The sequence below is a fragment of the Heterodontus francisci genome, chromosome 21 (genome assembly GCF_036365525.1).
Source record: "Heterodontus francisci isolate sHetFra1 chromosome 21, sHetFra1.hap1, whole genome shotgun sequence".
Taxonomy (NCBI): domain Eukaryota; kingdom Metazoa; phylum Chordata; class Chondrichthyes; order Heterodontiformes; family Heterodontidae; genus Heterodontus; species Heterodontus francisci.
The window spans coordinates 70633322-70659488 of NC_090391.1; positions in this window are offsets into that span (position 1 = coordinate 70633322).

Below are 26167 nucleotides of genomic sequence, written 5' to 3' on the forward strand. Positions count from 1 at the left end.
GGGGATCTAATCCCGCCATGACAGATGTATAAAATAGAGGGAGCTCCCGCTGTACGTATAAAGTGGACGGAGCTCCCTCTCTGTGTATAAAGTGGAGGGAGCTCCCTCTCTGTGTATAACGTGGAGGGAGCTCCCTCTCTGTGCATAACGTGGAGGGAGCTCCGTCTCGGTGTATAAAAATGAGGGAGCTCCCTCTCTATGTCTCAAGTGGAAGAAGCTCCCTCTCTGTGTATAACGTGGAGGGAGCTCCCTCTTTACGTATAAAGTGGAGGGAGCACCCTCTCTGTGTATAACGTGGAGGCAGCTCCCGCTCTGTGTATAAAGTGATGGGAGTTTCCTCTCTGTTTATAAAGTGGAGGGAGCTCCCTCTCTGTGTAGAAAGTAGAAGGAGCACCCTTTCTATGTGGAAAGTATAGGGAGCACCCTATCTGTGTATAAAGTGGAGGGAGCTCTCTCTCTATGTGTAATGTGGAGGGAGCTCCCTCTCTGTGTATGAAATGGAGGGAGCTCCCTTTCTGTGTAGAAAGTGGAGGGTTCGCCCTCTCTGTGTGTACAGTGGAGGGAGCTCCCACTCTATGTATATAGTGCTGGGAGCTCCCTCTCTATGTATAAACTGGAGAGAACTCCCTCTCTGAGTATAAAAACGAGGGAGCTCACTCTCTGTGTATAAAGTGGAGGGAGCTCCATCTCTATGTATAAAGTGGCGGGAGCTCCGTCCCTGTGTATAAAGTAGAGGGAGCTAACTCTCTGTGTATAAAGTGGAGGGAGCTCCCTGTCTATGTATAAAGAGGAGGGAGCTCCGTCCCTGTGTATAAAGTGGAGGGTGCTCCCTCTCTATGTATAAAGTGGAGGGAGTTCCCTCTCAATCTATAAAGTGGAGGGAGCTCCGTCTCAGTGTATAAAGTGCAAGGCGCTCCCTCTGTGTGTGTAAAGTAGAGGGAGCGCCCACTCTGTGTATAAAGTGGAGGATGCTCCCTCTCTATGTATAAAGTGGAGGGAACTCCCTCTCTGAGTATAAAAAGGAGGGAGCTCACTCTCTGTGTATAAAGTGGAGGGAGCTCCATCTCTATGTATAAAGTGGCGGGAGCTCCGTCGCTGTGTATAAAGTGGAGGGAGCTCACTCTCTGTGTATAATGTGGAGGGAGCTCCCTGTCTATGTATAAAGAGGAGGGAGCTCTGTCCCGTGTATAAAGTGGAGGGAGCTCCTTCTCTATGTATAAAGTGGAGGGAGTTCCCTCTCATCTATGAAGTGGTGGGACTCACTCTCATTGAACAAAGTGGAGGCAACTCCTTTTCCATGTATAATGTGGAGGGCGCTCTCTCGCTACGTATAAAATGTTGGGAGCTCTCTCTCTATGTATAAAGTGGAGGGGGCACCCTCTCTCTGTATAAAGTGGAGGGAACTCCCTCTCTATGTCTCAAAAGGATGGAGCACCCTCGCTGTGTATAAAGTGGAAGGAGCTCCCTCTCTGTGTAGAAAATGGAGGGAGCTCTGTCTCTATGTGTAATGTGGATGGAGCACCCTCTCTGTGTATAAAGTGGAGTGAGCTCCCTCTCTGTGTTTAAAGTGGAGGGAGCTCCCCCTCTGTGTATAAAGTGGAGGGAGCTGCCTCTCTCTGTATAAAGTGGAGGGAGCTCCCTCTCTGGGTTTAAAGTGGATGGAGCTCCCTCTCTATGTATAAAGTGGAGGGTGCTCCCTCTCTGTGTATAAAGTAGAGGGAGCTCTCTCTCTCTATGTGTAATGTGGGAGGAGCTCCCTCTCTGTGTGGAAAATGGAGGGAGCTCTGACTCTCTGTAGGAAGTGGAGGGAACTCCCATCTGTGTATAAAGTGGAGGGAGCTGCCTCTCTATGTATAAAGTGCAGCGAGCTCCCTCTCTGTGTTTAAAGTGGATGGAGCTCCCGCTCTATGTATAAAGTGGAGGGAGCTGCCTCTCTATGTATAAAGTGGAGGGAGCTCGCTCTCTATGTCTCAAGTGGATGGAGCACCCTCTCTGTGTATAAAGTGGAGGGAGCTCTCTCTCAATGTGTAATGTGGGGGGAGCTCCCTCTCTGTGTATAAAGTGGAGGGAGCTGCCTCTCTATGTATAAAGCGGAGGGAGCTCCGTCTCTGTGTATAAAGTGGAGGGAGCTCCCTCAATATGTATAAAGTGGAGGGAGCTCTGTCTCTGTGTATAAAGTGGAGGGAGCTGCCTCTCGATGTATAAAGTGGAGGGAGCTCCGTCTCTCTGTATAAAGTGGAGGGAGCACCCTCTCTATGACTAAAGTGGACCGAGCTGCCTCTCTGTGTATAAAGTGATGGACCTCCCTCTCTATGTATAAAGTGGAGGGAGCTCCCTCTCTGTGTATAAAATGGAGGGAGCTCTGTCTCTCTGTAGGAAGTGGAGGGTACTCCCATCTGTGTATAAAGTGGAGGGAACTGCCTCTCTCTGTATAAAGTGGAGGGAGCTCCGTCTCTGTGTATAAAGTGGAGGGAGCTCCCTCAATATGTATAAAGTGGAGGGAGCTCTGTCTCTGTGTATAAAGTGGAGGGAGCTGCCTCTCTATGTATAAAGTGGAGGGAGCTCCGTCTCTGTGTATCAAGTGGAGGGAGCTCCCTCTCTGTGTATAAAATGGAGGGAGCTCTGTCTCTCTGTAGGAAGTGGAGGGTACTCCCATCTGTGCATAATGTGGAGGGAACTACCTCTCTATGTATAAAGTGGAGGGAGCTCCGTCTCTGTGTATAAAGTGCAGGGAGCTCCCTGAATATGTATAAAGTGGAGGGAGCTTTGCCTCTGTGTATAAAGTGGAGGGAGCTGCCTCTCTATGTATAAAGTGGAGGGAGCTCCGTCTCTGTGTATCAAGTGGAGGGAGCTCCCTCTCTATGTATAAAGTGGAGGGAGCTCAGTCTCTCTGTAGGAAGTGCAGGGAACTCCCATCTGTGTATAAAGTGGAGGGAGCTGCCACTCTGTGTTTAAAGTGGAGGGAGCTCCCTCTCCGTGTATAAAGTGGAGGGAGCTCTGTCTCTCTGTAGGAAGTGGAGGGAACTCCCATCTGTGTATAAAGTGGATGGAGCTGCCTCTCTATCTATAAAGTGGAGGGAGCTCCGTCTCTGTGTCTCAAGTGGAAGGCGCTCCCTCTGTGTGTGTAAAGTAGAGGGAGCGCCCACTCGGTGTATGAAGTGGAGGGAGCTCCCTCTCTATGTATAAAGTGGAGGGAGCTCCCTCTCTGAGTATAAAAAGGAGGGTGTGCACTCTATGTGTAAAGTGGAGGGATATATCCATACTGATATCAATGGTTTGGTTGAGTGGGAAGAAAAGTGGAAAATGGAATTTAATTCAGATAAGTGTGAGGTAATGCATTTGGGGAAGGCAAATAAAGCACGGGAATGCACAATAAATGGGAGGATAGTGAGAGGGGTAGAAGAAGTGAGAGACCTTGGAATGTCTGACAACAGGTCCCTGAAGGTGACAGGACAGATAGTTAAAATAGTGAAGAAGGCATACGTAATGCTTTCCTTTATTGGCCGAGGTATAGAATTCAAAAGCTGGGATGTAATGTTGGAACCGTATAAAACGCTGGTTAGACCACAGATGGAGAATTGCGGACAGTTCTGGTCACCACATTATAGAAAGGACATAATTGCACTGGAGACAGAACAGAGGAGATTTAAAAGTATGTTGCTAGGGCTCGAACGTTGTAGCTATGAAGAACGATTGGACAGGCTAGGGTTATTTTCCTTAGGGCAGAGTAGGCTGAAAGGTGACGTAGTTGAGGTGCACAAAATTATGTGGAGCCTTGATAGAGTAGACAGGAAGGACCTGTTTCCCCCAGCAGAGATATCAATTACCAGGGGGCAGATGAAAGGAGTTTTGTGGAATGATTAGAAGGGACATGAGGAAAATCTTTTTCACCCAGAGCGTGGTGGGTGTCTTGAATTTTCTGCTAGGAACTGTGTTGAAGGTAGAAACCCTCAATTCTTTTAAAATGTACCTGGTCATGTACCTGAAGTTCTGTAACCTACACGGCTCTGGACCAAGTGCTGGAAGTGAGGATTAGATTGGGTGGCTAGTTTCTATTTTTTTTCTTCGAGGCCAACATAGACACAAAGGTCTGACTGGCCACCTTCTGGGCCGTAATGCTTCTATGGTTCTATGGTTCCATGGTTCTTTCTATGGGAGCCGGAAGAACCAGTTGTCGCAGTCCAAGTAGGTACCAACGGCATAGGTATGACTAGCAAAGAGGTTCTGCTTAGACTGCCTGAGGAGTTAGCGCCAAATTGAAGAGTAGAACCTGAAGGGTAATAAACTCTGGAGTATTAACTGAGCAAAGTCCATTTGGCAGAGGGCACATAAGATTCCTGAAATGAATACGTGGCTCAAAAACTGGTGCGGGTGAGGTGGGTTTCGGTTCCTGGGGCACTGGCACCAGTACTGGGGGAAGTGGGGCCTGTACTACTGGGACGGTCTGCATATAAATCGTGCTGGAACCAGTCTTGTAGCAAACTGTATAACTGGCGAAATAGAGAGGGTTTTAAACTAAAAAAAGGGGGTTGAAGGATCATGCCGTAGTAGATGTAGCAAATAAAGGGGTAGAGCCAAGACAAGAGAGCAGAACAGTAACATGGGAAATGAAGGTCGCAGAATGGTAAAAATGAACAGGACGAAAGAAACCTAAGAACATACCAACAGTCAAGACTAGATGCTACACAGATAACAAAAAAGAACAAAATAAAGTCTCTGTATCTGAATGCACAGAGCAATCATAACATCGTCGACAAACTGATAGCGAGCAATGAAGGAAATACATATTATCTGATGGGAAATTCAGAGAAATGGCTGCAGGATGACGAGGAATGGGTCGTCGATATTGAGGGGCATATAACATTCAAGAAGAATAGGAAGCTAGGTAAATGTGGAGGGGTAGCACTGATAACCTAAGATGGCATTGCTGCAATAGTTCGAGATGACATTGGTTGAGGAGATAAGAATGCAGTATCGGTTTGGGTAGAGATGAGGAATAGTAGGGGAAAGAACTCAATTGTGCGAGTGGTCTACAGCCCCCCTACCAGTAACTACAGTGTCGGACGAAGTATTGACGAAGAAATAGAGGGTGCTTGTGATAAAGGGACAAGAACAGTCCTGGGTGATTTTAATCCGCACATAAACTGGAAAAATCAGATTGGCAATGGTCGCCTAGATGAAGATTTTATAGAATGCTTTAGAGATAGTTCCTAAAGCAGCACGTTTTGGTTCCTAAAGCAGCACGTTTTGGAACCAACCAAAGAGCAAGTTTATTCGACTTGGTATTGTGTAAAGTGACACAATTAATTAATGAGTTCAGAGTAAAGACACCTCTAGGTAACAGCCACCATGATATGATTGAATGTTACATCCAGTTTTAAAGAGAGAGGAGTGGGTCGAATGTTGGTATTTTATAGTTAACTAAGAGAAATTATGTGATATGATAGCTGAGCTAGCTGATGTGAACTGGGTTACTATACTAGGAGATAGATCAATTGAGAAGCAGTGGCAGACATTTAAGGGGATATTTCAGAAAATGCAGAATAAGTATATTCCTACTATAAAGAAAAGAATTAAGGCGAGGACCCACCTTCCATGGTTAACTAAAGATGTTAAGGAAAGCATCAAACTTAAGGAAAGGTATACAATTGTGCAAAGATGACTGTCAGGTCAGATGATTGGTCAGAATAACGAGAACGGCAGAGAATGACTAAAAGGTTAATGAGGAGAAAGAAGGTAGAGTTTGAGAGGGAACTAGCTAGAAATGTAAAAACGGATAGCAAGAGTGTCTGCAGGTATTTAAAAAGGAACAGAGTAAGTAAAGTGAGTGTTGGTTCTCCAGAGAATGAGAATGTGGAGTTAATATTAGATAATAAGGATGAAATGAACAAACATTTTGCTTCTGTCTTCACTATAGAGGGTACGAAAAACATTCCAGTAATCGCTGTAAGTCTGGAGACGGAAGGAAGTGATGAACTTAGTGAAATTACAATCACCAGAGAAGCGGAACTGACCAAACTAATGGACCTGCTGGCTCACAAGTCCCCGGGTCCTAGAACAAAGAACAAAGATACTTACAGCACAGGAACAGGCCCTTCGGCCCTCCAAGCCTGCGCCGATCTAGATCCTCTCTCTAAACATGTCGCCTATTTTCTAAGCTTCTGTATCTCTTTTCTTCCTGCCCATTCATGTATCTGTCTAGATACATCTCAAAAGACTCCATCGTGCCCGCATCTACCACCTCCGCTGGCAATGCGTTCCAGGTGCCCACCACCCTCTGCGTAAAGAACTTTCCACGCATATCCCCCCTAAACTTTTCCCCTTTCACTTTGAACTCGTGTCCTCTAGTAATTGAAACCCCCACTCTGGGAAAAAGCTTCTTGCTATCCACCCTGTCTATACCTCTCATGATTTTGTACACCTCAATCAGGTCCCCCCTCAACCTCCGTCTTTCTAATGAAAATAATCCTAATCTACTCAACCTCTCTTCATAGCTAGCGCCCTCCATACCAGGCAACATCCTGGTGAACCTCCTCTGCACCCTTTCCAAAGCATCCACATCCTTTTGATAATGTGGCGACCAGAACTGTACGCAGTATTCCAAATGTGGCCGAACCAAAGTCCTATACAACTGTAACATGACCTGCCAACTCTTGTACTCAATGCCCCGTCCGATGAAGGAAAGCATGCCGTATGCCTTCTTGACCACTCTATTTACCTGCGTTGCCATCTTCAGGGAACAGTGGACCTGAACACCCAAATCTCTCTGGACATCAATTTTCCCCAGGACTTTTCCATTTACTGTATAGTTCACTCTTGAATTGGATCTTCCAAAATGCATCACCTCGCATTTGCCCTGATTGAACTCCATCTGCCATTTCTCTGCCCAACTCTCCAATCTATCTATATTCTGCTGTATTCTCTGACAGTCCCCTTCACTATCTGCTACTCCACCAATCTTAGTGTCGTCTGCAAATTTGCTAATCAGTCCACCTATACTTTCCTCCAAATCATTAATGTATATCACAAACAACAGTGGTCCCAGCACGGATCCCTGTGGAACACCACTGGTCACACGTCTCCATTTTGAGAAACTCCCTTCTACTGCTACTCTCTGTCTCCTGTTGCCCAGCCAGTTCTTTATCCATCTAGCTAGTACACCTTGGACCCCAAGCGCCTTAACTTTCTCCATCAGCCTGCCATGGGGAACCTTATCAAACGCCTTACTGAAGTCCATGTATATGACATCGACAGCCCTTCCGTCATCAATCAACTTTGTCACTTCCTCAAAGAATTCTATTAAGTTGGTTAGACATGACCTTCCCTGCACAAAACCATGTTGCCTATCACTGATGAGCCCATTTTCTTCCAAATGGGAATAGATCCTATCCCTCAGTATCTTCTCCAGCAGCTTCCCTACCACTGACGTCAGGCTCACCGGTCTATAATTACCTGGATTATCCCTGCTACCCTTCTTAAACAAGGGGACAACATTAGCAATTCTCCAGTCCTCCGGGACCTCACCCGTGTTTAAGGATGCTGCAAAGATATCTGTTAAGGCCCCAGCTATTTCCTCTCTCGCTTCCCTCAGTAACCTGGGATAGATCCCATCTGGACCTGGGGACTTGTCCACCTTAATGCCCTTTAGAATACCCAACACTTCCTCCCTCCTTATGCCGACTTGACCTAGAGTAATCAAACATCTGTTCCTAACCTCCACATCCGTCATGTCCCTCTCCTCGGTGAATACCGATGCAAAGTACTCGTTTAGAATCTCACCCATTTTCTCTGAGTCCAAGCATAACATTCCTCCTTTGTCCTTTAGTGGGCCAATCCTTTCTCTAGTTACCCTCTTTCTCCTGATATATGAATAAAAGGCTTTGGGATTTTCCTTAACCCTGTTTGCTAAAGATATTTCATGACCCCTTTTAGCCCTCTTAATTCCTCGTTTCAGATTGGTCCTACATTCCCGATATTCTTTCAAAGCTTCGTCTTTCATCAGCCGCCTAGACCTTATGTATGCTTCCTTTTTCCTCTTAGCTAGTCTCACAATTTCACCTGTCATCCATGGTTCCCTAATCTTGCCATTTCTATCCCTCATTTTCACAGGAACATGTCTCTCCTGCACGCTAATCAACCTCTCTTTAAAAGCCTCCCACATATCACATGTGGATTTACCTTCAAACAGCTGCTCCCAATCTACATTTCCCAGCTCCTGCCGAATTTTGGTATAGTTGGCCTTCCCCCAATTTAGCACTCTTCCTTTAGGACCACTCTCGTCTTTGTCCATGAGTATTTTAAAGCTTACGGAATTGTGATCACTATTCCCAAAGTAGTCCCCTACTGAAACTTCAACAACCTGGCCGGGCTCATTCCCCAACACCAGGTCCAGTATGGCCCCTTCCCGAGTTGGACTATTTACATACTGCTCTAGAAAACCCTCCTGGATGCTCCTTACAAATTCTGCTCCATCTGGACCTCTAACATTAAGCGAATCCCAGTCAATGTTGGGAAAATTAAAATCTCCTATCACCACCACCCTGTTGCTCCTACATCTTTCCATAATCAGTTTACATATTTGTACCTCTATCTCACGCTCGCTGTTGGGAGGCCTGTAGTACAGCCCCAACATTGTTACCGCACCCTTCCTATTTCTGAGTTCTGTCCATATTGCCTCACTGCTCGAGTCCTCCATAGTGCCCTCCTTCAGCACAGCTGTGATATCCTCTTTGACCAGTAATGCAACTCCTCCACCCCTTTTACCTCCCTCTCTATCCCGCCTGAAGCATCGATATCCTGGGATATTTAGTTGCCAATCATGCCCTTCCCTCAACCAAGTCTCAGTAATAGCAATAACATCATACTCCCAGGTACTAATCCAAGCCCTAAGTTCATCTGCCTTACCAACTACACTTCTTGCATTAAAGCAAATGCACCTCAGACCACCAGTCCCTTTATATTCATCATCTGCTCTCTGCCTGCTCTTCCCCTTAGTCACACTGACTTCATTATCTAGTTTCTTACAGGCTTTTGTTACTACCTCCTCACTGTCAACTGACCTCAATTGGTTCCCATCCCCCTGCCACATTAGTTTAAACCCTCCCCAACAGCGTTAGCAAAAGCACCTCCAAGGACATTGGTTCCAGTCCGGCCCAGGTGTAGACCGTCCAATTTGTAATAGTCCCACCTCCCCCAGAACCGGTCCCAATGTCCCAAAAATCTGAACCCCTCCTTCCTGCACCATCTCTCAAGCCACGCATTCATCCTGACTATTCTTTCATTTTTACTCTGACTATCACGTGGCACTGGTAGTAATCCTGAGATTACTACCTCTGAGGTCTTACTTTTTAACTTGGCTCCTAACTCCCTAAACTCTGCTTGTAGGACCTCATCCCGTTTTTTACCTATATCATTAGTGCCTATGTGCACAATGACAACTGGCTGTTCACCCTCCCCCTTTAGAATGTTCTGCAGCCGATCTGAGACATCCCTGACCCGTGCACCTGGGAGGCAACATACCATTCTGGAGCCTCGTTTTCGACCACAGAACCGCCTGTCTACTCCCCTTACAATCGAATCCCCTACGACTATAGCCCTTCCACTATTTTTCCCGCCCTTCTGAGCAGCAGAGCCAGCCACGGTGCCATGGACCTGGCTACTGCTGCCTTCCACTGGTGAGCCATCTCCCTCAACAGTATCCAAAACGGTATACTTGTTTTGGAGAGAGATGACCGCAGGGGACTCCTGCGCTGCCTTCCTGCTCTTTCTCTGCCTTTTGGTCACCCATTCCCTTTCTCCCTCAGCAATCCTAATCTGCGGTGTGACCAATTCACTAAACGTGCTATCCACGACCTCCTCAGCATCGCGCATGCTCCAAAGTGAGTCCATCCGCAGCTCGAGAGCCGTCATGCGGTCTAACAAGAGCTGCAGCTGGACACACTTCCTGCACGTGAAGGAGACAGGGTCATCAGCCATGTCCCTGAGCTCCCACATTGAGCAAGAGGAGCATGATACGGGTCTGAGATCTCCTGCCATTTTTAATCTTAAGTTTAAACTTAGTTAAATGAAAAAGGAACGAAAAGTTTTTACCAATCACAATAAAACCAGAGAAATCGAAAAAGCCTTACCTTATAAACACCCCACCGAGTCCTTTTTTTTTTGGTTAGAGGAGGAGGGTGGGTGGGAGACACTACAAGTGTGGTGTCTCGGGTTCAGAAACCGCCCAAATATATAGTGTTTTACTTACCCAGCAGCCCCGGGCCTCCGCCGAAAAACAAAAGGAAATTAAATTTACTTTCAAACTGACTTTCCCAGCTGCTCACTCGCTCACACGCTGCTCCCGAAAAAGCTGCTGCACTGAAAGGAAAGTTATTTTAAACCGCCCAAATATATAGTGTTTTACTTACCCAGCAGCCCCCTGGCCTCCGCCGAAAAACAAAAGGAAATTAAATTTACTTTCAAACTGACTTTCCCAGCTGCTCACTCGCTCACACGCTGCTCCCGAAAAAGCTGCTGCACTGAAGTCCTGATGGGCTTCATCCTAGGTCTTAAAAGAGGTAGCCAGTGAGGTAGTAGATACGTTGGAGTTATTTTCTTTATCAAAATTCGTTGATTCTGGAAAGGTTCCATCTGACTGAAAAGTAGCAAATATAACCTCTCTATTCAAGAAGTGGGGGAGAGAGAAAACAGATAACTATGGGCCAGTTGGCTCGACGTCTGTCTTGGGGTATGTGTTAGAATCGATTATTAAGGGGGCTACAACTGGGCACTTGGAAATTTCAAGGTAATTGGAATAGTCAGCATGGATTTGTGAAAGGAAAATCATGTTTAACCAACTTATTGTATTTCCTTGAAGGAGTAACATGCGCTGTGGATAAAGGGCAACCCGTTGACGTACTGTACCAGAATTTTCAGAAGGCACTTGAAAAAGTGTCACATAAAGTGTTATTGCGCAAAGTAGGAGCTCATGGTGAAGGGGGTAACATGTTAACATTTATAGAAGAGGGGCTGGCTGGCAGAAAACAGAGAGTATGCATAAGTGTGTCAGAGAAACCCTCCTGGTCCTTTTCCATATCTACCTTGAATCTTACAGATTTATGACCACTAAGCCCGAAATGCTCCCCCACTGGTACTTCTATTACTTGTCCAGCTTCATTCCCTAGGATTAGGTCCAGTACTCCCCTTTGTCTTGTCGGACATTCTACGTACTGGCTCAAAAAACTCTCCTATATGCATTTTAAGAACTCCGCCCCATTCAGCCATTTCCACAAAGAATATCCCAGTTAATATTGCTGGAACATGAACTCCCCTACTATAGCCCTATCAGTGATCCACCTGCCTGAGATTTGCCTACGTATCTGCTCCTCTATCTCTCCCTGACTGTTTGGAGGCCCGTAGTACACTCCCAGCCAAGTGTTTGCCCCTTTTTTGTTTTGAAGTTCTACCCATATGCCCTCATTTGAGGATCCCTCCAAGATATCATCCCTCCTTATGCAGTAATTGACTCCTTGATCAACAGTGCAATGCCACCTCCTCTTTTACCCCCTCGTCTGTCTCGCCTGAAGATTCTATACCCTTGAATACTAAGCTGCCAGTCCTGCCATTCCCACAAATATGTTTCTGTGATAGCATTAATATCAAAATCCCATGTGTTAATTAATGCCATCAAATCATTTATTTGCCTTGCTAGTAAGACTCCTCGCATTAAAAAAATAGATGCAATCCATCCTTGCATTATTCGCTCGTGCCTTAACAGGTCTGTATTTGCTCTGCCTTCCAAACTGATTTAGATTTTCTTCTTTATTTGACTGTGCATCATCCCGACTGTACCTCCAGTCTTATACCATTGCGCTGCCAAATTAGTTTAACCCCCAACAGCAACTCTCCCCCCCCCAACCCCAACAGCACTAGCAAATCAACCAGCAAAGAGGTTGATAAAACACACACACAGGCACACACACCCCGATCAGACCCCAGGCACTGAGCGAGCCAGATAGATAACCACATACAAAGACTGACAAAGAGAATCACACAAACACACACACACACACACCGATCAGACCCCAGGTTCTGAGCCAGACAGATATACAAACACACAGACACAAACAGAGATACACACAAACACACACACACACAAACACACGGAGGGATGGGAACCTTTGCAAAGAGTTAGAGGAGGGACGATCAAAGACAAGGCCAAAAGACAGTAAGAGGAATAGGAAAAGTGAAAGGCAGAGAAATCAAGGGCCAGAATCAAACATGGCCACAGTGAAAAATAGTGGGAAGGGGCCAACTAATGTTTTAAAAACAAGCCTTAAGGCTGTGTGCCTTAACACGTGGAGCATTCACAATAAAGTGGATGAATTAATGGTGCAAATAGATATAAACGAGTATGATACAGACGGGATCATGGAGACATGGTGCAAGGTGATCAGGGATGGGAAATGAACATCCAGGGCTATTCAGTATTTTGGAAGGACAGACAAAAAGCAAAAGGCGTTGGAGTTGCATTGCTGGTTAAAGAGCTTTTTAATGCAATAATCAGGAAGGATATTAGCTCTGACGATGTGGAATATGTATGGGTAGCGCTGAGAAACTCTAATGGGCAGAAATGGTTAGTGGGGGTTCTATATAGATCCCCAAACTGTAGTAGTGATGTTCGGAATGGCATTAAACAGGAAATTGGAGACGCATGTATTACGGGAACATTTGTATTTTCGGGTATCTTCAATCAAACTGTCGAGTGGGCAAATCAAATTAGTCACAACACCACAGAGGAGGAATTTTGGAGTATAAACTGGATGGTTTTCTGGACCAATATTTTGAGGAACCAACTAGGCAAGAGGCCATCCTAGGCTGGGTATTGTGTAATGACAGAGGAATAATTGACACTCTGGTTGTGCGAGACCCCATGGGGAAGAACGACCATAATATGATAGAATTCTTCATCAAGATGGGGAGTGACATAGTTGATTCTGAGACGAGGGCCCTGAATCTTAGTAAAGGAAACTATGAAGGTATAAGGCGCGAATTGTCTCTGATAGACTGGGAAACGTTACTTAAAGGGACGACGGTGGAAATGCAATGGCAAACATTCAAAGTGTGCATGGATGGACTGAAACAATTGTTTATTTCTGTCTGGCGCAAAAGTAAAGCGGGAAAGGTAGCCAATTCATGACTTACAAGGGAAATTAGAGAAAGCATTAGATCCAAGGGAGATGTATATAAATTCGCTAGGAAAAAAACAACAAACCTAAGGATTGGGAGCAGTTTAGAATTCAGCAATGGAGAACCAAGGGATTGATTAAGAAGGGGAACATAGAGAATGAGAGCAAGCTTGTGGGGAACATAAAAACTGACTGTAAAGGTTTATATAGATATGTGAAGATAAAAAGATTAGTGAAGTCAAATGTAAGTCCCTTACAGTCAGAAACAGGGAATTTATTCTGGGGAACAAAGAGATGGCTGACCAACTAATTGTGTACTTTGGTTCTCTCTTCACAAAGGAGGACACAAATATCATACCAGAAATGTTGGGGAACACAGGGCTTAGTGAGAGATGGGAACTGAAGGAAATCAGTATTAGCAGAGAAATGGTGTTGGGAAATTGGTGGGATTGAAGGCTGATAAATTCCCAGGGCCTGATGGTGTGAATCCCAGAGTACTTAAGGAAGTGCCTAGAAATGGTGGATGCATTGGTGGTCATCTTCCAAGATTTGATAGGCGCTGGAAAAGTTCCTACAGATTGGAGGGTATCTAATGTAGCCCCACTATTTAAAAAGGGAGGTAGATAGAAAGCAGGGTATTATAGACCAGTCAGCCTGACGTCGGTAGTTGGGAAATTTCTAGAGTCCATTATCAAAGATTTTATAGCAGAGCACTTGGAAAACAGTGGTAGAATCGGCCAGAGTCAGCATGGATTTACGAAAGGGAAATCATGCTTGGCAAATCAACTGGAATCCTTCGAGGATGTAACTAGCAGAGATGATGGGGGGGCGGGGGGCGAGGGGGTGTGGGGAGCCAGAGGATGTGGTTTACTTGGACTTTCAGAAGGCATTTGAAAAAGTCCCACGTAAGAGATTAGCATTTAAAATTAAAATTCATGGGATAGCGATGGATAGAAAATTGGTTGGCAGACAGGAAAAAAGGAGTAGGGATAAATGGGTCTTATTCTGAATGGCAGGCAGTGACTAGTGGGGTACAACAGGGATCAGTGCTTGGACCCCAGCAATTCACAATATATATTTATGATTTAGATGCGGGAACTAAATGTAGTATCTCCAAATTTGCAGATGACGCAAATCTTGGTGGGAGGATGAGTTGTGAGGAGGATGCAGAAAGGCTTCAGGGTGATTTAGACAAGTTGAGTGAGTGGGCAAATGTATGGCGAATGCAGTATAATGTGGATAAATGTGAGGTTATCCAATTTGGCAGCAAACGCAGGAAGACAGATTATTATTACTAAACTAAATCAGCAGGGGAATGGGAACCGAAATTGTAGTTCCAGTGTACAGGATGTTGAGAGTAGTGAGGTCAGGGATATGGTTACAAGGACGCAAGAGGGCACTGGCAAGCAAGAACTTGGTTTAAAGTGTGTCTACCTCAACGCCAGGAGCATCCGGAATAAGGTGGGTGAGCTTGCAGCATGGGTTGGTACCTGGGATCCTGATGTTGTGGCCTTTTCAGAGACATGGGTAGAGCAGGGGCAGGACTGGATGTTGCAGGTTCCGGGATTTAGATGTTTCAGTAAGAACAGAGAAGAGGGTAAAAGAGGGGGGGGGGGTGTGGCACTGTTAATCAAGGAAAGTATTACAGCGGCAGAAAGGACGTTTGAGGACTCGTCTACTGAGGTAGTATGGGCCAAGGTTAGAAACAGGAGAGGAGAGGTCACCCTGTTGGGAGTTTCCTATAGACCTCCGAATAGTTCCAGAGATGTAGAGGAAAGGATAGCGAAGATGATTCTCGACAGGAGCGAGAGTAACAGGGTAGTGGTTATGGGGGACTTTAACTTTCCAAATATTGACTGGAAATACTATAGTTCGAGTACTTTAGAAGGGTCTGTTTTTGTCCAGTGTGTGCAGGAGGGTTTTCTGACACAGTATGTGGACAGGCCAACCAGGGGCGATGGCACATTGGATTTGGTACTGGGTAATGAACCCGGTAAGGTGTTCGATTTAGATGTAGGTGAGCACTTTGGCGATAGTGATCACAATTCGGTTAGGTTTACCTTAGCGATGGGCAGGGACAGGTATATACCGCAGGGCAAGAATTATAGCTGGGGGAAAGGAAATTATGACGCAATTCGGCAAGATTTAGGATGTGTAGGATGGGGAAGGAAACTGCAGGGGATGGGCACAAACGAAATGTGGAGCTTATTCAAGGAGCAGCTAATGCGTGTCCTTGATAAGTATGTACCTGTCAGGCAGGGAGGAAGTTGTCGAGCGAGGGAGCCGTGGTTTACAAGAAGTTGAAGCGCTTGTCAAGAGGAAGAGGGCGGCTTATGTTAGGATGAGACGTGAAGGCTCAGTGAGGGCGCTTGAGAGTTACAAGCTAGCCAGGAAGGATCTAAGAAGAGCAAGGAGAGGACACGAGAAGTCATTGGCGGATAGGATCAAAGAAAACCCTAAGGCTTTCGATAGGTATATCAGGAATAAAAGAATGATAAGAGTTAGAACAGGGCCAATCAAGGATAGTAGTGGGAAGTTGTGTGCGGAATCAGAGGAGATAGGGGAAGCGTTAAATGAATATTTTTCGTCAGTATTTACAGTAGAGAAAGAAAATGTTGCCGAGGAGATTACTGAGATACAGCCTACTAGGCTAGATGGGATTGAGATTCACAAGGAGGAGGTGTTAGCAATTTTGGAAAGAGTGAAAATAGATAAGTCCCCTGGGCCAGATGGGATTTATCCTAGGATTCTCTGGGAAGCCAGGGAGGAGATTGCAGAGCCGTTGTTGTTAATCTTTATGTCGTCATTGTCGACAGGAGTAGTGCCGGAGGACTGGAGGATAGCAAATGTTGTCCCCTTGTTCAAGAAGGGGAGTAGAGACAGCCCTGGTAATTATAGACCTGTGAGCCTTACTTCGGTTGTGGGTAAAATGTTGGAAAGGGTTATAAGAGATAGGATTTATAATCATCTTGAAAAGAATACGTTCATTTGCGATAGTCAGCACGGTTTTGTGAAAGGTAGGTCGTGCCTCACAAACCTTATTGAGTTTTTCGAGAAGGTGACCAAACAGGTGGATGAGGGTAAAGCCGTGGATGTGGTGTATATGGATTTCAGTAAGGCGTTTGATAAGGTTCCCCACGGTAGGCTATTGCAGAAAATACGGAAGTATGGGGTTGAAGGTTATTTAGAGCTTTGGATCAGAAATTGGCTCGCTGAAAGAAGTCAGACGGTGGTGGTTGATGGCAAATGTTCATCCTGGAGTTTAGTTACTAGTGGTGTACCACAAGGTTCTGTTTTGGGGCCACTGCTGTTTGTCATTTTTATAAATGACCTGGATGAAGGTGCAGAAGGGTGGGTTAGTAAATTTGCGGATGACACGAAGGTTGGTGGAGTTGTGGATAGTGTCGAAGGGTGTTGTAGGGTACAGAGGGACATAGATAGGCTGCAGAGCTGGGCTGAGAGATGGCAAATGGAATTTAATGCGGAGAAGTGTGAGGTGATTCACTTTGCAAGGAGTAACAGCAATGCAGAGTACTGGGCTAATGGGAAGATTCTTGGTAGTGTAGATGAGCAGAGAGATCTTGGTGTCCAGGTACATAAATCCCTGAAAGTTGCGACCCAGGTTAATAGGGCTGTTAAGAAGGCATATGGTGTGTTGTCTTTTATTAGTAGGGGGATCGAGTTTCGGAGCCACGAGGTCATGATGCAGCTGTACAAAACTCTGGTGAGGCCGCACCTTGAGTATTGCGTGCAGTTCTGGTCACCGCATTATAGGAAGGATGTGGAAGCTTTGGAAAGGGTGCAGAGAAGATTTACTAGGATGTTGCCTGGTATGGAGGGAAGGTATTACGAGGAAAGGCTGAGGGACTTGGGGTTGTTTTCGTTAGAGGGAAGGAGGAGGAGAGGTGACTTAATAGAGGTATGCAAGATAATCAGAGGGTTAGATAGGGTGGATAGTGAGAGTCTTTTTCCTCGGATGATGATGGCAAACACGAGGGGACATAGCTTTAAGTTGATGGGTGAAAGATATAGGACAGATGCCAGAGGTAGTTTCTTTATGCAGAGAGTAGTAGGGGCGTGGAACGCCCTGCCTGCAACAGTAGTAGACTCGCCAACTTTAAGGGCATTTAAGTGGTCATTGGATAGACATATGGATGAAAATGGAATAGTGTAGGTCAGATGATCGGCGCAACATCGAGGGCCAAAGGGCCTGTACTGCGCTGTAATGTTCTAATTCTAATTCTAATTATCTGAACGGCTACGAACTGAGAGAGGGGAATATGAAATGAGTTCTGTGTGTTCTCATACATCAGTCGCTGAAGGTAAGCATGCAGGTCCAACAGGTGGTAAAAACTGCAAATGGTATGTTGGCCTTCATAGCGAGAGGATTTGAGTACAGGAGCAGGGATGTCTTGCTGCAATTATACAGGGCCTTGGTGAGGCCCCACCTGGAATATTGGGGGCAGTTTTGGTCTCCTTATCTGTGGAAGGATGTTCTTGCTCTAGATGGAGTGCAGCGAAGGTTTACCAGACTGATTCCTAGGATGGCGGGACTGATGTATGAGGAGAGATTGAGTGGGTTAAGATTATATTCGCTGGAGTTCAGAAGAGTGAGGGGGGATCTCATAGAAACCTATAAAATTCTAACAGGGCTTGACAGGGTAGATGTAGGAATGATGTTAACGATGGTGGGGGAGTACAGAACCAGGGGTCATAGTCTAAGGATACGGGGTAAACCATTCAGGACTGAGATGAGAAGAAATTTCTTCACCCAGAGAGTGGTGAGCCTGTGGAATTCGCTACCACAGAAAGCATTTGAGGCCAAAACATTGTATGTTTTCAAGAAGGCATTAGATATAGCTCTTGGGTTTAAGGGGATCAAAGGATATGGGGTGAAAGCGGGAACAGGTTACTGAGTTGGGTGATCAGCCATGATCATAATGAGTGGCGGAGCTGGCTCGAAGGGCCGAATGGCCGACTCCTGCTCCTACACACATACATACACCGATCATACCACACGCACTGAGCCAGACAGATATACACACACACACACATGCACTGATCAGACTGCAGGCACTGAGCTAGAGCGATATACATACACACACTCATAAAGAGACAAACAGACACAAACAAACAGCACACACGCATACATTAACACACACACACACACCGATCAGACCACAAGCACTGAGCCAGACAGGTATGCAAACAAACACACAAACACACAAGCACTGATCAGACCCCAGGCACTGAGCTGGACCGATATACAAATAAATGCACACAAACAGAGACAGACACTACACACCCACAGACACTCACCAAACAGACCGGGGGCACTGAGGCAGACAGTTATACAAACATTTAGACACAAACAGAGAAATACACAAACACACACACACCGATCAGAACACAGGCACTTAAACGGACAGATGTACAAACACACACTCACCAAGAGAGACAGACAGGCACACACACATAAACACACACACACACAAACACTCATCAGACCCCAAGCACTGAGCCACACCGATATAGAAACACATACAAACACAGACACACACTACACACCCACAAATGCACACCGATCAGACCCCAGGCACTGAGCCAGACAGATATTCAAACACACAGACACAGGCACACACAAACAAACACACAGATCAGACAACTGGCACTAAGCCAGACCGATATAGAAACGCACACACACACCCACACACAAACATAGACAGACAGACAAATACTCACCATACACACACCAATTAGACCACAGGCACTGAGCCAGACAGATATGGAAACACATACACATGAACGCATACACACATAGACACAATCGCACACACACACTTATCAGAGCCCAGGCTCTGAACCAGAAAGATATACAACCACATACACACAGACAGACAGACAGAGACACACACACACACACAATCACACCAGTCAGAACCCAGGCTGAGAGCCAGACAGATAGACAAAGACACACACACACACACCCACACATTTACATATGCATACATACACACACACATCAATCAGACTCCAGGCACTGAATCAGACAGATATACAAACACATAGACACAAACAGAGACAGACAGACTCACACACAAACACACACACGCACACCAATCAGAACCCAGGCAGCAAGCCAGACAGATTTGCAAACACAGACACACGCCACGCACACACCAATCAGAACCCAGGCACCGAGCCAGGTAGACATACAAATAAACACGCACACACACACAATCACACCAATCAGAACCCAGGCTGTGAGCCAGACAGATACACAAAGAAACACACACACACAATCACACCTATCAGAACCCAGGCTGTGAGCCAGACTGATATACAAAGACACACACACACATACACACACCGATCCGACCCCAGGCACTGAATCAGACAGATGTACAAACACATAGACACAAACAGAAAGAGACAGACTTACACACAAACACACACACGCACACCGATCAGAACCCAGGCACCAAGCCAGACAGATCTACAAAGACAAATACAGACACACGCCACACACACACACACACGCCAATCAGAACCCAGGCACCGGGCCAGGCAGATATACAAACACACACGCACACACACACAAACATACACCAACTCACACAGGCCAGCTTTGATTAAAGCCCGACCTGCTGCTGTTGGGGCACTGATTTCCACAATCCCTTCCAGCCTCGAAAAGTAGAGAGGCAGCATTGACAGATTTAGTGGTTCGAATGGAAAGGAGCTTTGTACGGATCTCTGCTGTCCTTTAGTTTTCTCTCATGCAGATCAGTGAGATAAAACATACAGCCCCATGGGAGCAGACTCGTGCTATGGGAGCTGCAGGCGGTGTCCTCTTTCAAGAGGGAAGTGCATCTGCGCCCTTGACAGACCCTCGTTCGATGCCCATGCAGGCACCACCAAGTTAGTCGAGATGCACCAACCAGAAGTCAGTCCCACTCTCAGTCGCACTGCCGAAAATTCTGGTTGTAAATATCTGCAGTGCCATTTTTACTACTGCAGTAAGCGTCCACCACGCTGAGGTAAAAGGGGCGGCTCTGGAATTAGAAAACACACAGCGTTCCGGAAAACACTATTAGGTGGCACAGGAATGAATATTAATTTGAGTGCAATTTGTGAACGTAATATTAGTTAAACGTATATCCGTGTCAATTTGTGCAGATTGTTTTGTTAATAACTTTAGTTCCTTCACAGTGTGGGCATGTGAATGTCTCATGGAGGAATTTTCTCTGTCTAGGTACAGTGGAGATCAGAGCTAAATGTAAGAGAAGAATGATGTTCGTGGATCACTGGGTGCAGGGGTGGGAGGAAAGGGTATGGGTAGCATTTCAATACATCCAACATTTAATAACTTGTTCTCAGACTTCTCATATTACTCGCTGCTTCACCATGCAATGCCAGGCACCACATGGTCAGCTTTTGGTGTGGTCTCCAATTCTGCCTGCACGATGACAGTGCAGTGACTGGCACGACAGAGCCATCTCTCAGTGTGGGCTCCAGGTCTGGCTGCTGAGACAGGGCAGTGGGAGGGAAATATAAAATATCTGTCAAAGAGTAAAAGTGCTTTTGTCATCCCCCAATGTGATGTCCCTGTCTCACTGCAGTTGCTGTCTCCTCATCACTATCTCCATCTGCTGGTGTCCCTATCTCTTTACAGTTACTCTCCTCTCCCACAATTTCCATCTGCTGGCGTCCCTGTCTCACTGCAGTTACTGTCCCCCTCTCACCATCTCCATCTGCTGGTGTCCCTATCTCTTTACAGTTACTGTCCTCTCCCACCATCTCCATCTACTGGTGTCCCTGTCTCCCTGCAGTTACTGGCCCCTCTCACCATCTCCATTTCTAGTGTCCCTGTCTCACTGCAGTTACTGACCCCTCTCACCATGTCCATCTGCTGGTGGCCCTGTCTCACTGAAGTTACTGTCCCCCTCTCACTATCTCAACCTGCTAGTGCCCCTGTCTCACTGCACAGTGACATAAAACCACACCGCATCTATCTCTCCATCCATCCATCTATCTATCTATCTATCCCCGGGTATTGTCTGTACCAGTACATCTGAGGGATACTGGTGCCATCCACGGTGCATTTCCGCTTCACCTGCTCCGCAGGAAATTTGGAGACAGTGGTGGTAGTCTGGTGGATCGTCTGTGAGTTCAAATCTGGGAAAGAGACAGTGAGAGGAGGAGATTGGTAAACAGGGACATTCAGTCCAGTGGAGAGAGTTAAAGAAAGAATGAGAGAAAGAGGGAACAAGTGAAGAATTAAGTGGAGCTATTGTTGAAACAAATCCCTCATGATGAACCTGGGTGATCGGAGCCAGTAACAAATACATATGTTATTTTAAGCTGCCCTCTGAATCAGCAAAGGGGAGAGAGCAGGAACTATGAGTGTTGTCAATAACCAACCCACTCCTTACAAGTAATTGGGAGGAACAGGAAGAGCATTAGGAAGTGAGGCAGAGATGGTGACGTTCATTTTCCACATCAACAAATCAGAATGCAGAAGATTGTCAATGCCTCTCTTTCTCTCTTTCTTTCTCGTTGTTTCTGACAGGGAACCTGTGGGAGTGAAAGGAAGATTGGGAGAGGAAAGGAAAGTTATTAGCATTATTTTTGTACGTCACACTCACTTACAATGGAACAGGACTATCAGACCCAGTAGCAGATACATCGTTCACTTCAACTTGTTCTCTTAATAGACACAGCAGTGAGAGCAGGAGCGTAGAGTCTTGCGAGGGTCCAAATTCACTCTTTACAAATCATTGGGAGGAACATGAAGAGTATTAGGAAGTGATACAATGTTGGAGACGCTCATTCCTCCAGGTTAACAAATCAGAATTGAATTGCTTGCCAATCGCCTTCTCTCTATCTCTCTCTCTCTCTCTCTCTCTCTCTCTCTGACTCTCCCTCTCTCGTGTATTTGGGGTTCTGTCTCCCACTCTCTCCTTCTCTCTGACTCTCACTCTCTCTTACTCTTGCTATCTCTTCAGTTCTTTCTCTGTCCCTGTCTATCTCTAGCTCTGTCTCCCTATCTGTCTCAGGCTCTTTATCTCAGTCTCTCTTTCTCTCCTTCTCTCTCTCAGTGTCCCACTCTATCTCTCTCATTATGTGTCTCTTGCTGTCTCGCTTTCTTTGCCTGTATCTCTATCTCCCTCTCTGTCTTAGTCTCTTTAACTCTGTCTGTCATTTTTCCTCTCACTGTCCTCTCCCTCTCTAGATCTCTCTCTCTCTCACACACACACAATCTCTTTCTCTCTCTGACGAAGTGGGTGTCCTTGTACTGTTGATGTGTATCAAGCTGGAGGTCTGCATGATCTCCTGCTCTTTCAGTTTTCTCACTAAATCCTTCTCGAAGCCACTCTTCATTCCATGGTCCTATAGCTGTCCCTGTGGAAAAGGAAAACACAGGGTCAGTGCATAAAAACCCATCTTATTGTCATTGATTCGTGATAGTTACAATCTCAGTTCTGGTGGCATCCTTTTGAATCGTTCTTTTCCCCTTTCTCCACTGCCTGCATCTCTAATCTCTCACTGCCACTCTAACTGTCTGTTCTTAGGCATGACGTCCTGCAGTTACCTCCAGCAACCCTTCCCCCTCACTAAATGTAAAAACTAGTCCCTGCCATTAGAAAACGGACAGCTCGTTTCAGCCCTAACTCGATGGGAGGGTGCAGGAAACATTTGCATGGAGGATAGGAGAAATGTGTGGGTGTGCCAGGTCCAGAGGGGCTGAATGGCCTCCTCCTGTTTATTGTGTTCTTGATAAACATTGTAGCAGATGGTTGCATCATACCTCATCACAGGGAAAGAAGACACTGCTCCAGTGGATAAAATCCAAATCTTTTTGCTGATATTCTCTCCTGATAGTTGCAACCTTTCAGTTCTACTATCATCCTTGTTAATCATTAATATAAAGAAAGAAAGTTTTACAATACAGAAGGAGGGCATTCCTTGCATCTTCGCCAGTGTCTCAACATTTAGTTTCTGAGTTTTATTTTAACCGTCTCTTATTGTCACAAAAACGGTCGCCCTGCAGCTCCCAGTCCACTGATGGCTCGTGCGTAGATTTCTCATCCTCAGACTCAAATCCCTCATTGACTTCGGCCTTCACTACCTCTGAACCACCTCCAACCAAACACCCCTCCGAGATAGTGTCTGCATGTTTGTTGGTGTGTCTGTCTGTGTGTGTGTGTGCGTACATGTGTATGTTTGTGTCTGTTCTTGTATAACTGTACTGAGGGAGCGCTGCACTTTAATATGTTGGCACTTTTCCAACAACTATCCATAGTTTATTTGCACCACATGTAAACGCCTCTCATTGAACCAATCAGTCACCAGGTAAATAAAACCTCAGGTATATCAGCAAAACACAATTGGCCCTTTTACCCCTTCTTGTTTGCTGTCACCAATTAACTCAGGCCTTTTAAACTGTTCAGGGGCCGTACTTAGAGACACATCACTCTCGGAGAGACAATACTGAATGAACACAGTGTTGTGAGGGGCGCTGTAAGGGAGCCTGGGGAATAAAGGCCCCCTCGACAAATAATATATAAAAGCGGCCTGGGGTATAAAGGCTTCCTTTAAAAACAAACGGGGTTAGATACAGAATAAAGCTCCCTCTACGCTGTTCCCATAAAAAAGAAAGAGAAAGCGGGGTTGGCTGTTGCTTGATTGGAGGTGCTGCCTGCTGTTTGCAGCAACGAACCTCAGCTAAAGAAGAAAAAAGGGGCGCTATACTAAACTGGAGCTGGGCCCTACTGGGAGATTCCAGCACCATCGGAGGTGCAGTAAGGAGACGGTGATGTACTCTCGGGAAACAGTGTTGGGGGAGAGCTTCACAATCAGAGCATCATTCTTCCCACATTGCAGTTGTACAGGGTCCGGGAGTACTGTGTACAATTTTGGTCTCCTTATTTAAGGAATGCTATGCATGCATTTGAGTGAAGGTTCACTGGGTTGATTCCTGGGATTTCGGGATTATTTTATGAGCAGAAGTTGAGATGTCTAGGTTTATGTTCCCCATGGTTTAAAACAATGAGAGGATTTCTCATTGAAACAAAGACAATTGTTATGGTGTGGTAGATGCAAAGAGTACCTTTCCCCTGGGATAGAGAGTCCAGATCTAGGGAGTCACAATTTCAGGATAAGGCGTCGGCCATTTGGGAATGAGATGAGGAGAAAACAATTCCTTGCTCAGAGGGTTGGAAATCATTGGAATTCTCGACACCTGAGAACTGTGGTTGCTCAGTCGTTGAGTACAGTTAAGACCGAGATTGATAAATCGTTGGATTCGTAGAGAATCCAGCGATATGAGGATTGGATGAGAAGGTGGAGTTGAGGTTCAGGATCAGCTGTGAGCCTATTGAATGGTGAAGCAGGCTCGAGGGGCTGAATGGCCTGCTCCTGCAGCTATTTAATGAGTTATATGCTCCCCTGCCCATCCTGTTCTCCATTGCTCTACTGCCCTCCGCCTTTCCATGCTCCCTCCTTCTCTCACGCCTCGCTCTGCTCTGTGTGTGGACAGTGAGAGGGTTCAGTGACAGAACCTTTCCTGAGCTCAAACGTTGAGCGTAATCTCGTTTGGTCTGGAAACCGTGAGAGCAAAGGTTTTCTCCATACCTGCTCAAATTAATCCACCAATCATCTAAAACACCTCAATTAGATGACACGTTATTGTTTTGTACTGAAGGGAATGCCAGTCTAGTTTCTCCAAAATGTTCTGATAATTGAACTCCTTCTGCTCAGGTATCATTGCAGTGAACCTGAACAGCACCCCCTCCAAGGGCGATGCTTTCTGAGCTCTGGTGTACAGAACTGAATGTAGTTACTCCACATGGGGTTTAGTCAGAGTTTCACAGAATTGTGGTATATCCTTGACCCTTTTTCATCACAGCCCACTTGGGATTTAGAAAGTGGGGTGGATCGGCTCAGGTTTATTTTGGCAGCGGTTAATTCAACAGGAGTTGAACTTAAATCACTGCGTCTTTGTCATACTGGCAGACTCACTTTGAGAACATTGCACTGCCAACTGTTGGTGTTCGAAGCAGCAGAGACTGATCGAAGGTAAAGTATAAATAATAATCACAGAGAAAATGGGTGAAATATTTCATGGTGCCAGCTGATCGTTGATGACGTTGTATAAGGACATGTAGAGAATTGTAAAATGTATTCTTGGGATGCGGGTAACCCTGGCATGGAGCAGCACCCCCTCAGTACTGACCCTCCGAAAGTGCGGCACTCCCTCAGTACTAACCCTCCAACAGTGCAGCGCTCCCTCAGTACTAACCCTCCAACAGTGCGGAACTCCCTCAGTACTGACCCTCCAACAGTGCAGCTCTCCCTCAGTACTGACCCTCCAACAGTGCAGCGCTCCCTCAGTACTAACCCTCCAACAGTGCAGCGCTCCCTCAGTACTGACCCTCCGACAGTGTGGCACTCCCTCAGTACTGACCCTCCAACAGTGCGGCACTCCCTCAGTACTAACCCTCCAACAGTGCAGCGCTCCCTCAGTACTGACCCTCCGACAGTGTGGCACTCCCTCAGTACTGACCCTCCAACAGTGCAGCACTCCCTCACTACTGACCTTCCGACAGTGCGGCACTCCCTCAGTACTAACCCTCCAACAGTGCGGCACTCCCTCAGTACTGACCCTCCGACAGTGCAGCACTCCCTCACTACTGACCTTCCGACAGTGCAGCACTCTCTCAGTACTGACCCGCCAACAGTGCGGCACTCCCTCAGTACTGACCCTCCAACAGTGCAGAGCTCCCTCAGTACTGACCCTCCAGCAGTGCAGCACTCCCTCAGTACTGACCCTCCGACAGTGCAGCGCTCCCTCAGTACTGACCTTCCGACAGTGCAGCGCTCCATCAGTACTGACCCTCCAACAGTGCGGCACTCCCTCAGTACTAACCCTCCAACAGTGCAGCGCTCCCTCAGTACTAACCCTCCAACAGTGCAGCGCTCCCTCAGTACTGACCCTCCGA